This window comes from Pan troglodytes, chromosome 12 (genome assembly GCF_028858775.2).
Source record: "Pan troglodytes isolate AG18354 chromosome 12, NHGRI_mPanTro3-v2.0_pri, whole genome shotgun sequence".
NCBI classification, from domain to species: Eukaryota; Metazoa; Chordata; class Mammalia; order Primates; family Hominidae; genus Pan; species Pan troglodytes.
In genome coordinates, this window is record NC_072410.2 from 44143897 (window position 1) to 44158544 (window position 14648).

Consider the following 14648-nt stretch of genomic DNA (forward strand, 5'->3'; position numbering starts at 1 on the left):
AAAGGAGGGAGGGAGGGAGAGATGAAGGAAGGAAAGGAGGGAGGGAGGGAGAGATGAAGGAAGGAAAGGAGGGAGGGAGGGAGAGATGAAGGAAGGAAAGGAGGGAGGGAGGGAGGAAGGAAGGAAAGGAGGGAGGGAGGAAGGAAGGAAGGAAGAAAAGGGAGGGAGGAAGGAAGGAAGGAAAGGAGGGAGGGAGGGAGAGATGAAGGAAGGAAAGGAGGGAGGGAGGGAGAGATGAAGGAAGGAAGGAAAGGAGGGAGGGAGAGATGAAGGAAGGAAGGAAAGGAGGGAGGGAGGGAGAGATGAAGGAAGGAAAGGAGGGAGGGAGGGAGGAAGGAAGGAAAGGAGGGAGGGAGGAAGGAAGGAAGGAAGAAAAGGGAGGGAGGAAGGAAGTAAGGAAAGGAGGGAGGGAGGGAGAGATGAAGGAAGGAAAGGAGGGAGGGAGGGAGGAAGGAAGGAAAGGAGGGAGGGAGGAAGGAAGGAAGGAAGAAAAGGGAGGGAGGAAGGAAGGAAGGAAGAAAAGGGAGGGAGGAAGGAAGGAAAAGAAAGAGAAAGAAAGAATTTAAACATACAAGCATTTCCGCTGACACAAAGCCTTGGGGTGTGTACACTCGGCGTGCAAGATACTGGTTAAGTCCTTTACTCCAGAGCCCAGTTACACTCTAATCTCTTCAGTCTAAGCATCAATTCAAGGCCCTCTGCTTGTTCCCCTTGTTAGGAAGGGAAAGGTGTGTCTGAATTGTTTTGAGAACTTTCTGCATTCAGGCTTCTTGGTGTTTTAAAGTGATTTATACAGTGAAATAAATATTTACAAATTTCTTGGCATAAGTAGAAGGGCAGGATCTAGGCTGAACTTCCGGGAATCACTCCCATAGCAATATGCACAAACTGGCTGAGTCAGAAAACTGGAAGGGGTTATAGTCATTGTTCTGCTGCTGCTACCGCTGCTGTTCTCATTGTCACCACCAATGCTGCAGAATCACCCTTCACCTCTCACAAAGTTAGTACTGGAATGCTGCTACAGAAACATCCAGAGCCTACACAACTCTGCTTTCCATAGCAGTTGCCACAGCAGCTGCAGATGGCCTCTCCCTCTCTCTTATTTTGTGTAAGTGCATCTAATTTACAGGAATAAATTTCCATTCAGAACTGCAGCTCTAAGGGAGTCTGGGAAATATTCATTTTAGCTTTCAAGACTCTGCAAAGCAAGAAGGAAATCTAAGAGGAGGTTGAAATTCACTCTGTACCAACTTTTCATATACAGCATGTTTATGTTCAACATGGTGTCTATGTTTCAATGGCTCCTCAATAGCTTAAGGAACTCCCAGTGAATTCAAGTACAACATCAACACTATCACCCAAAAGTCAGCACTACTTATAGATTTTCTGTTGATCATTTTGTTGTTACTGCCATCACGTTGTCTCTTGTGGAAGATTCCTCTGTTCCAGACACTTAGAATGAGGTTTTCTAGTATAATATTAGAAGCCATCCAAGGAAGTAAATCTTTGTATCACTTCCTTGAAATAATTTTTTATGTTCTCTTTCATAAATAGTCTTCTATTCTTCCAGGTAAATATGCCCTCTTAGAAGTCTTTTAATAGACTTCATTCAAGTTATTATTTTATCTTCAAGTATTTATCACATGAAAGGATGTACAACTGCCACTGTACGTGCCATTCTATATGTGGTAAACTTATATAGATTCTGGTCATAAGGAAAGTTGATGTAAACTGCATCTGTAGCTTCTTTTTATTTTTCTCCTCAATTTAAGAAATGAGATCACATCTCTGTGGATATGAGATATTTCAAGAAAACACAGACTTTTTGAGGATTTTATTTTTTATTCTGGGAATAATGCAGCAGTCAATTATGGGCAATTCTTTTAGGACATTGAAGTAAAGGGGATTTCTATTTTAGGACATTGAAGTAAATGGGGTTTCTTTATTTAGTATTAATATTTATTAATTTTCACAATGTTATCAGGGATGAGTCTACTGCAAATGTCATGAAAAGTACAACGTCTTCTCCGAGATTCTACCACATAAATTATAGACTTTCAGCTATTTAATAGTGTTCTCTACTAGTCTAGAAAATAATCAGAAATGCTATTTATAAAAGAATAAATTATTCTTTTATAAATAGCATTTCTGATTATTTTCTAGACTAGAGAGCAATTGAGAAAAAATTATCCAATATGGAATAATTATAAGAAAAATATGAAGAACATTCAAGAGCATGTGTTTTCCCTACTGTTCTGACAAATGGATAAAAACAGCAATTCTTACTTACTGCAATTCTTTCAAACTAAATTTAAAAAGTCAAAAATATTTTTTACTTTAACAGAAGAGATAATTAGCTTCCATATTAGGGCAGAAAGGGAAATGAAGAAAATGATATGCTAGGATTAAAACATTTTTGTCATCACAATTAAAATATAAGAGACACGTGTGTGTGTGTGTGTATTTCTCTATATATACGTGTGTGTGTGTATGTCTGTGTGTGCACTTATGATTAAAGACTCTGAGACTATAATGTTGGCACATCTTTCCAATATTGATTCCTAGGTCAAGGACATTATTCTGGGAGTCAGGAAAAACTGAGTGAGAAATCGATTTCAGTCCTTGCTCTACCACTACATTTTAATTCATGACATCTCCATATTTCCAGTTGTACATGGCAGAAACCTGAGTTATCCTTGACTTCTCCTGTCTTCACAACCCACATTCAATCTATCATGAAACCCTTTTGTTTGTACCTTCAAAATTCATCCAGAATCTGACAATTTCTCAATATCTCTACTATTTCAGTTTTAATCTGAGACCCCTAGATTTCTTGCTGGCATTAATGCAAGAAGTTGCTTAGCAGTCTTCTTGCTTCTATTCTTGCCTGCCTTACCCAACAGCGATTCTTTTAAAACTTTTGTAGGCTCCTTTCACCCCTTTGCTCAATACCTACTGCATGAGTTTGCAAGGGTTTTCATAACAAAGTACCATAGACTGAGTAGTCTAAACAACATAAATTTATTTTCTCACAGTTCTAGAGGCTAGAATTCCAAGATCAAGGTTTCAGCAGCATTGATTCATTCTGGGAGCTTAGAAAGAGAATCTATTCCATGCTTTCTCTCCTAGTTTCTGTTGGTTTGCTGGAAATATTTATTTTGCTGGGAAAGCATCACCCCAATCTCTGCCTCCATCTTCATATGGCATTCTCCCTATGTGTGTCTACCTCCAAACTTCCCCTTTTTATAAAGATACCAATCATATTGGATTTGGGCCCACCCTAATGACCTCATCTTAATTAATTGGATGGGCAATGGCCTTGTTTCCAAATACGGTCTTATTCCAAAGTACTGGAGCTTAGGATGCTAAAATATGAATTTTGGGGGATACAATTCAACCTGTAATGCTTACTAAGGCTTGCTTTTCACACAGAGTAAAGAGCCAACATCCTTAGAGAGGCTGTAAAGTGGTGCTTCATGCCTGGAATCTCCATTACCTGTCTCATCTTTACTCTCCAACTTAGTCACTGCTCTAACCACTCTCTTACCTGAAAGTTATTGCACTGACTCTTCCTTGTGCTTGCAGCACTTTTCATTCAGATGACAGACATGTCTACTGACCTTGCTTTCTTCATGTTTTTGCTTAAATGGCACTTTTGCAATGAAACTGCCCTGACCACCTAAAATAATATTAGAGCTGCCCCTTCCTCTCCAGAATTTTCAATACACTTTATTATATTATATTTTTTCAAGCACTATGAAATTCTAATATAATGTATGCATTATTATTTATAAAAAATAGTTTACTGCTTTTCTTTCCCACAAAACAAAGTTCCATTTATTAATTTATCCTAAGCATTGATAACTGCTTGACACATAAAAATGATGGCTCACTCTAAATGAATTGAATGTTGGATCAATAGTTCTTTGTGAAATAGACAGTAAGAGTCATGTGAGATCTGATCAAGACTGAATACTGTAGAACGACTCATTGTCTACAGAGCCTGGATATGGACAAGACGGGTGCCCCGATATCAAATCTGGATTGGGCATTCAGAGAAAATCTGGGATTGTCTCTTTCTATAGAGGTTACAAAAATGTTTACAGCATACTAAAGTGCGGACATCTTTAGATAAAGGAGACAAAATGTGTATGTGCCAAGCAGTAAAAGATAGAATTTAATAGAAAATTCATGGAGTGAAAGATTGGTTCACAACAATTTTCCCTTTTATGGAATTGGGACTCAATATCAGCTTCCAATCATTAACAATTGATACAGAGTCACCTGAACAATTTGAACAGATGTAAAAGAGTAAATGAGAATTGTGGAGTTAAAACACACTGTAGAGTTATGGACAGAAAAATCATGATTCCTGCTGCTGCAGGATCTGGAAATGTCTATTTCCTTTCCTTTTCACATTTTGTTTAATTGAAACGTTTCATGAGATACTAAAATATTCTTTCAATAAATTGGCCTCCCCTTCTTTTAAGATTTAAGGTAATCAGAGAATTTTTTTAAACTTTTTTAAAATTTAAATTTAATCTTATGTAAAGATTTCAGAGACAAAAATAATGTAACAAAAGCTCACATTTCCTCTTATACTCCAATTTTTCATCTTGGATTTACCTTTCTTTATATATATAATGGATGTATACTTTCTAGATATAATTCAGAATTTGAATTTGATGTTTTTCCATCAGCACTTTGATAGTCTTATTCCATTACATTCTGGTCTCTCTTGTTATTGGAAGCCTGTGATCAGTTTAACATGCATTTTTACATACAATTTTTTGACTTCTCATTGTTAAAATTTTTCAATCTTGAGGATTCTACAGATTTATAACGTGAAATCCCAGATCTAAGTTAACTTCTTTTTTGTTGTTCAGAAAATTGTGCAAACTTTGAGAATTTATGTTTGCACAATATTTTGGAAAATTCCCAGCAGTTATGTCTTTCAAGCCCCTCCCTTCCCATTCTTTCTCATTCTAATTCCATGTCTCATAACTTGTCTCCATTTCTATATTACCTTTTCAGTTACTTTTCTTCTTCAATTACTTTGTCTTCTCTAGAAGCATTATCTGTTTCTTTTTCAAATATTCTCATTCTTTTTTTTCTCCTCAGCCATGTGTTTCCTTTTTTAAGGGTATTAATTATTTTTTAAAGTTTTAAAAATGTTTGCATATTTGTATTTTACTCCTTGTGTTTGATCACCGCTCTGTTATCTGAGGATCCTGCTGTCTGTTATGCCTGACTCTAAATCATGACAAATTGTTTTCTCATTTCTTTTGTAATTTTATGCCATGAACTCCTGTCTTTGTGAGTGGTAGGGGACAGGTATCCCTTCTGGACTGAGTTTTTGAAGCGTGACTCCTGATGGGTTATGTATTTGCTTCCTGAAAAAGAACCTGAAAATATTGCCTACCTATAACTTATCACTGTATTAATTTTTTATCTTGAGGATTCTGGATTTACATGGGTATTGTAAAATCATTTCTAAACCTGCTGGCTGCCCAAGCTGAGGGACTCTATATTTTAGGTGACAATAACTTTTTTTTTTTTAGTGAGAGTCCAGACAGGAACAGATGAGCTTCATTGTCATCATCCTGTGCTGGAGAGTGAATTTTCTTCTATTTTCCCATTTCTCTCTGGGAACAACCAGCTTTATTCGGGCATCTCATTCACCTCCAACTGTCTACCTCACACTTTTCAGTAAGACCAAATCCCTTAGTAAGCAAGGCACATAATTCCCTTGGCTTAAATTTTAAGGGAAGCCACAGGATAAGGTTTTACACTTCAGCAAGTGACTTTCATTCACCTCTTCAGGTTTTTTCCCTGTAATATTCATTTCTTCTTGAGACCTTAGCTATACTTTTAAACATTTTTATGATATATTTCTCCAGGAATTTTTATGTGACCCTAGTTTTCCATCATGTTAGCTTTTATCTAGAGTATAGGCAGAATATAATGGCATGTCAATGTTTGGTTCTAGGGGGAGTATCTTTAACTCTGCCCTTTCAAATTTTACCCAGGCAAATAATATTTTGGAGATAGACCTAATGAATAAATTGACTATGTTTTATATGAGAAAATAAACTTACTGATTACTTTTCATTTGTTCCATATACCTAATTACATGCAGTGTTACTAGCATCTGAAACAGCCTCTCCTTTAGAAGGCTGGAACACGGCCTGGAATGGGCATAACTCATGGCAAGACTCAACATTCTTCTTTGCAGGTGAGCCTATAGTTACAGCTTGACTAACAACAGATGGCATTATTTTAACACAGAGAAATGCTGAGTGAGACAGTGATTCTCTCTTAAGAGTAGTGACAGCCTGAGATTCTTGGCTTAAATGAGACCCTGGTGACTGGAATTCATAAACCTGGACAGGAGAGAGACTCATCTACTGCCAAGCACATAAAACACCTTTAATGACAGCCACATTGCTAAAGGTTAAATAAGCCCCATGTAAGTAAAAATAAAAAGAGAAAGACAAACATTTTTTCTTAAAAAAAGCTATTGAATGTCACCATCTTTTGTCTCAATAGTGTGAAAATCCGGGGGTAAAAAAATACAGAAATAAATAAGAGAGAATGCCTTTGAAGTTGAGAAAAAGAAAAAGATTTTTCACACATTTAATTTCTTTAGTTAGTACTCCTGGCTGTGCCTTTAAAATATGCCAAGAATCTGGCTCTGTCTTAATTATCACCACTTTCACTGATCTGGTCTAAGACACAACCATTTCTAGCCAGTATGACTGCAGTAGCCTCCCACTGATCTTGCAAACATCATTCTCTAGAATCAATTTTATAACACAATCCTTTTTAAAAGTATATTCATTTTATAACACAATCCTTTTTAAAAGTATATTCTTTTTGCTTTTGTTTCATTTTTAATTTTGAAACTTCCACAAAACAGAGAGAAAAAATATAATGAGCTGCCATGTATCCATCACCAGCTTTCAACAATTATCAACATTTTGCAATCTTGCTTCACCTATCCCATCCTTCCCACATGTCCTAGTTCTCCAATAATTCTTTTAAATTTGAATCCAGATCAAGTTTCTCTTCTGCTCAGAACTTTCCACAGGTGTCCGAACTTAGATGGAGAAGCCCTAATCCCGTTGATAGCCTACATGCCTGGTGTAATCTTCCATCCCTGTTCCCCCTGACTCCTTAATCCTCCTCCTCACTCCCTCTGCTCCAGCCACTGGCCCCTTTGTTGATGGAACATTGTGACCTGCTCCCACATTAGGAATTTGTACTTCCTGCTCACACTGCCTAAAACTTTCCTTCCTCTCCCACTGTCCTCCTATACAAACAGATTCCTTCTTCAGTTTTTTCAAGACTTTGCTCAAATGTTACTTTAAAGTAAGGCACTTTCTGGGCATTCTATTTAAAAATTTAATTTACCCCAAGCCACCTGCTGGCATTTTATATCCTCCTGTTGGCTATATTTTCATCTTAGCACTATTTTATTTACTAATGCAACTTTTATGCAGATATATGCCTACTGCCTGGTATATAAGTGGTGTTCCATAAATATTTGTTGAATATTAACATTGATTATACATTGCAAAGTCTGAGTGAAGTCGAGATGCTAAGCATATTCTAATCACTGACATAATATGCTATTTTTATATATTTGTAAAACTCTCCAAATGTGCAGCTGTGTTGTAACCTAAGAGGAAAGGGAAGTCTTCCCTGTTCCTGTCAGATCCTGATATTTGACAGCACAACAGATGTCCTGAGAGAAACAGACTTCTTATGAGTGTGGTATATTCTTGTTTCAAGTTTTACCAACGAGCTCTATGGTGGTGGGGGTGGGGGAATAGGAGGCAGTAATAAAAGCCTCTTTAACCAAAAGTACTGTCAGACTCCTTTAAAATCATCTCATTGATTAGGTCTGGAGTCTTTGGTCTTCCCTCTCCATCCTTGTAGAATCCAGTTTGAGCAAGAATCCTGTTAAGTCACCTTAGCAAAACTCCCCACGCTTGATATCTGACTTGGGATCTTATCATCGTGGCCTACCTTCAGCAGTAATCATATCAAGTCAGTTTAGCGAAGAACCTCTTATCCTTGGTGTTTCCTCTTAGCAATTTTCCATCCACTGACCCCCAATCATGCTCCTTGGTTATGAAACTCCACCTGTCCTTGTTGAAGTCAGAATTGAGTCCAATCTCTCTCCCTTGCTGCAAGACCCCACTGTAGTGGTTCCTGTACATAGTGCCATGACCGCTCCCCCCTCCCCACGAATAAAGTCTGCCTTGCCATCTTTAACAAGTGCTTCAATAACGTTGTTGTTGTTTTTCTTGACTGGGGTAAGCTTGGTGTGCTGGTAAATGTTTAACAACCAGCTTTCTGAGAGAGAATTAGAAGATCTGAGTAGTAGCATTGCTAAGTTCAATGGTATAAATACTCCCTCCATGGCAAATTGCAAGCTACTAATATGAAATCTCTGAATGTGGATTTGGGGAGAAAATGCACATTAGAACATCATTTTAAAGCCTCTCCGTTATATGTATATGAGAGAAGCAAAGAATCTAGAGAGGAGTGTCAGCAAATGACAGGTTCTGAGCCAAACCTGACTTGCTACATTGAATACTGCCTTCCTCATTCATTTGTGCAGTGACTGTGGCTGCTTTTACATGGGAAGGACAGAGTCGAGTAGTTGTGACAGAGATGATATAGCTCACAAAGCCAAAAATATTTACTCTTCGGCCCTATACTTAAAACATTTGCTGAACACTGGCCTGGATTATAGTAAAAGGTATAAAGAGATTAAGTATGAGTGAGTTTTGAGTGCTTATTATCTTTGTTTCTTAACATCATTTAACAATAAGTTTATATAATTTAATTTTTAATAATATCTTTTTAATAATTTCACAAAAATTCTAAAAATTTTATAATGAGCTCTTGTGGTCAAGATCCAACATACCATTAGGGGAGAGGAATGTCTTAAATTCATTTATAAAAAACTACTCATATCATCTGACCCAATAATATTTTTGATAAGCCCAGTAGATTTTTAAAACATTAAATTAGTTATATATATATATATATATATGCCTATAAATGTATCAGCTTTACTATTGTACAGTATATTTTTATTAAAATAACTCTATCATTTGGCCAGTCTGTCACTGAATATTTTTAGCCACCTACTAGGGGATTTAGTGATGAATAAGACAGACAGAATCTAAGGAGGTGGCATTTCAACTGAAACTTACTAATAGGAAGAAAGAGGTGCATGAAAATGGGAAATAGCTTGGTTCAATTATGAATAATGGCAAGTGCAAAGGTCCCAAAATGGGAACCAGTTAGATGTATTCAAAAGTCAGAATAATAATTTAAGTAAAATACATGATAAGTCAATTAAGAAAAAAGGTAAAGTCTGAAAAGTACATGGGGGTTTACAGCTAGTAAGCTTCAATATTTTTCTTAGTATAATCAAAAACTTTTGCAAAAGTTTTAAGCTGGGACAAAACCTGATCCGATTTGCATTTCCATAATTTTGTTTGTGTGGAAAAGGAGAAGAACAGGGCAACAATGGGATCAAGGAGACCCAAAGGAGGCCATTCACCAGATAAGAGTGACTTAGACTAAAGCGACAAATGTGGAATAGGAAAGAAATGACCAGATTCATTACACATTCGGATACATTTTGAAAGTCAACTAGAGAGTCCTTTTTTCAATTTTGCTCTATGAATTTGTTAATGGTAACATTATTGTAATAGTTCGACGACATATTACTAGTATTCACTTCTCCAAATGGTCCACTTGATCATAGAGCAGACTCCAACCTGCACGGTTGAATTAGGTCTTGCTTTTCATTCATGTGACTCAAACCTCATCTGGACTTTGCAAATCTTACCTCCACCTTACCCCTACAGTGTCCCTTTCTTAGGCTGATCCTAGGCAAAACCCAATAAAATGAATTGATTCTTAAAATACAAATATATAACTAGCAGCATATTTCCAAAGAAAATCTCCAGCTGGCTTTTTGGGCTCAGGACAAAAACAGAAGAGAAGACAATGTTATTTTTATTGTCTTATTGATACAATTGCAATGCTAATTTTTGTAGGCAAATCTAATTTACCAAAGGAAAAACCAGAGGATCAATATATAGCATACAGTTTTTTAAAAATTTCTCCTGCAAAGAAGTCAGCTTGTGATTATTTTTGTCTTGAGATGTATTTTCAGGGAAATATAATGAGATAACTGGCTAGGTGATACTTTTCAGTTACTTCTCTAATACTGTGGTGCAAGCTTAGGAATTGGTTTTATAAACACTTCCAAACCATACCTCCCATCCCTCAGTTGCATTCCTTTATGTGGGCAATAAACACCACTTGCAGCATTATGAATAGAGTGAGTTTTAGTGGGTGTCCTCCAGGAGCTCATCTACTCTTCTATCTTTAGTGGCCCAGGGCTGATTAAAGGTCTGCACTGGCTAACATAATATAATATTTATCAAGAGTCTAGTAAGCATGTTTAAGTGTCAGAATGACCTAGGTTTGATATCTAGTTCTAGTTCTGTCTAGCTGTGTGACCGTAAGCTACTTAACCTTGCTTTGCTGCCATTTTCTTACATTGCACTTCACAGGTTGGTTATGAATATTAAATGAAATAAAGGCCACACAGTGCTAGATAAATAATAACTATTTTTATATTTGTCTTTAGGTAAAATACATAACAAAGTCAGGGCTCTTAAAGATTGTGTATAGAAAATATGGACAAGGTAAATATATTCTCAAAATAAATATAAAGCATCCAAAGATAAAAGAGAATGAAAGAGCTAAACTAACATGTTTTGAGAGTGGAAAGAAGTTAGGTTTTCCCTGTAATAATGTCTCATGACTATAACTCCCATCTCAGCCCCACTCTACAAATATTCTTCTTTTCAATACTTTCATCATAATTCCACCAAGGCAAATTCTCATTGCTTTATACAGTAATTTAGGTATCAGCCTCCTCTGGTATTGTTTTGTCTAATGAAGTAGCTACTAGCCACACGTGGTAACCTAGTACGTGAAATTGGGCTAGTGCAGCTGAAGACCTGAATTTTAAATTTTATTTAGTTTTAATTGTTTAAAGTTTAACTTTAGCAAACTAATACCTAATTCAGCCAATGGAACACTTCGTTTAGAACAACTTGGTTATGTGAATCTACTTTTTCAAATGTAAATTTATGGATCCACATATGGATCAAGTATTCCCATTAAAAATTAGTGTTTAAATGAAGATGTTCTCTAAGTATAAAATATACACCAGAAGCTGAAGAAAATGTGAAGTAGGTCATTAATAGTTTCTATTATTGATTAGTTATTGAATTGACAATAGGTTAGATACATAGGGATAAATAATATATATAATAAAAATTAATTTTACCTGTTTCTTAATGGAGCTATTGGAAAATTTATCATTACATTTTGGCTCAAGTTATATTTCTATTGTACAGCACTGTGCTAGCTCTTCCTAACAGGATAAATAAGATACTTCATCATCCATTTACCTTACTGTAGTGGATTTTTATGCATTTTCAAATTGAGCTAAGAAAGTTTTGCTTCTAGTTCAAGTTAAGGTTGGAATTTTCTCTATATGTGCTTTATGGAATGTATTAATTTTCAAATTTGAAGAGAAGGTAGAAATTATGGAATATATTTTCTAATCTAACAAAGAATTATGCAGCAATACCAATAATATACATTCCTCTATCTTACTGGAGCAAACTCACCAAGAGGAAAATCACAATCTCAAAAAGCAGTTCATTGCACTGTATATAAGAGCTAACTTTTTGAAATATCCTATTTATACTAAAGTATTTAACTTTTATTTATTGTTCCTTCAACTTGAGCCAAACTAGGAATTGATTTAATTCCCTTTTTATGTGTTATCTCTTTACTGTAGCTATCATCCTTTCCCACTCTCACTAATGTACAGTAGTATGGCTAGAGTATCCATGACAGGCAGCAATCCATTCCATCCTAAAGTCTTGTTGCACTCTCCCCTCACAAAGTTTGCATGGGCACTCTGATCCTTTGCCCTTGTAAACTTCCCTTTTCAAAGCTCTCGTTGTCTGCAAAATACCATTTCTGACTACTGTCACCTTTTCTTTCTTATTGGTAAATAAGAACATTCCTAATCACAAGCCACTCTATAGCTTTTCGTAAATGGCATATTTTTCAAGTCGCTGCTATAATATTAATACATTCTAACTCTGAGTAATATTGATGATTTTTTTAATCTGGCTTTGTGGTCTCTAGCATAATCATTTTTATTTACTTTTCTCTATTTTACATTGATATTTTCCAAAATGTTCTTAAAAATGCCTCCATCATTTTGGGTATAGCATTTTCCTCCCCAGTATATATTTCTTCCTCCTCACTGTGGCCCAACATATACTGTTTGTCTTTTACTTTCTTTTTCTTTTTTTTTTTTAGGGGAAGGGAGATGTTTTGATTTTTGGTGTTTTTTCAAATTTGCCAATATTCTATAATCATCATAAAAATAATAAAAATACAAGTAAGAAAAAGGAAATAAAGAAAAAGCTTCAGATTTTATTCATTAAATATTTGATTGCTAATAATTTTACTGGCTGTAGTTTGAATCCATATGTCATTTATTAATTTAATATTTTGTTGTTAAAGTTTCACAATTTTACTTAGTCAAATCTTTCTTCTTGTTTTCTAAGTTCTAAATTTATGAAAGGCCAGTGAAACAAATTCATAAAGTTACTGTCTTAGTTCATTTGTGTTGCTATAACAGAATATCATAGACTAGGTAATTTAAAGAGAACAGAAATCTATTTTTTCCCTTTTGAAGGCTGTAAAGTGCAACACTGATGCACTGGCTTTGACGTCTGGTGAGGGCTGCTCTGTTTCAAAGATGGCTCTGTTGCTACATCCTTCTGAGAAGAGAAACATGGTGTCCTATATGCATGAGGGACAGAAGGATAAGCGAGCACTCCTTTCAAACTTGAGCCTCTTGAGCCCATTTTTATTTTTGCAATTGTTAATTGATTTATTAATTTTTACATTTTAATTTTTTATATTGACGTAAGAAATTGTATCTCCTGTGTATTACAGGGTGTTTTCAGGTATGTATATGTTATGGAATGACTGAATCTTGCTAATTAACATATGCATTACCTCACATAGCTATTATTTTTATGATGAGAACACTTTATATCCACTGTCTTAGCATTTTTAAATAATACCATATTGGTTTTGTGCCCTTTTATAAGGTGCTAATACCATTCAGGAGGGCAGAGCCCTGATCATTTAATTATCTCCTAATCACAATTCTCAATACTACTGCATTGGAAATTAAGTTTCAACACGAGTTTTGGAGAGGACACCACCTCTGCTCAAACCAGTGCAGTGGCCATATTGTATCACACAAGTAATCGTCCTGTTCTTGGTAACTTTACTTCAAACTAGAATAAAGAAGGATGTTAAATGAGCATTCTAAAAATCTTTAGCAACATTTTTTTGTCTTCTCAGATGCATTTATTAAAGTCAGACCTGCAGTCAAAATTAATTGTTCATTATTTCTGTTCTCATAATATGCATACTACCATTTGTATATGCTATTACATAGGGCCAAATGTTCCTTATTTGGATGTAATCTGCATTAGGTAATCACAATTAACAATTGGCATTGATGTTTAGGGATTGTGTAAAGTAATTAATATATTTCTGATAATCTCTGCTATAATTACAATAACTAAATGTCTTTGATTATATATAGTTCTCTTGAAAAACACATGCAATAGATAAAATGCAAACAAAATATAGAACTTATTAATTCTTCCCTGGATCATATCCTTGTTTGCAATGTAAAAGAAAAACAAGAATGTCTCTATAAAAATACGTCTGACTACACAATTAAATTGTTCTTTTTAATGTTTCATTATCTAAAAGCCAATTTTGAAAGCTGAAATATTTTTTAAAAACAAAGGTCAAAATTATGACAATTACTTAGATATAATACAACTAATTTCTGCCAGTCATTTACTTGATTCTCATAAAGATAACCAATAACTTCTTATTTGTATTTTCTAATATTTAAAATTTCCATTACTACTTTCCTTAAGGTCTTCTTATTTCTTGATATTAATATTAAATGAACCACTGAATGGAAATAAGAAGTAACACACATAGATATAAGGTGAGACTTCAACCAGAGTGATTTATAAAATCTACAGTAGGAGAGTTGTATTGAGAAAAAGTATATAACAATGTTACCTTTCATAGAAAGTTAGCAGAAAAGTAAACATTAGGGAAATCTCACTCAATTTAAGACTTTGGACACTTGTCTTACTCTAAATTTGCCACAAACTTCACTCCATAGTGAGAATAATCTTTTAAAAAATAGAAATTACATTGCATTACACTTCAAATCCTCCAATCATGTTCTATCTCTTGTATGACACTATCTGAACTCCTTAGCTTTATATATCGAAGGATTTCTTTCATCTGTTCATCTCTTCAACCTCATCCATCAACACTTTCCATTTCATCTTTTTCTTCCATTCTAACAGAATTATATACAACTCTAATTGTGATGTGAATCTGTTAATAGCAAAATTCCTTTCCCATTTGCTGCCTGAGAAATTCATTTTTCAGGCCCTGCTTGAGAATGT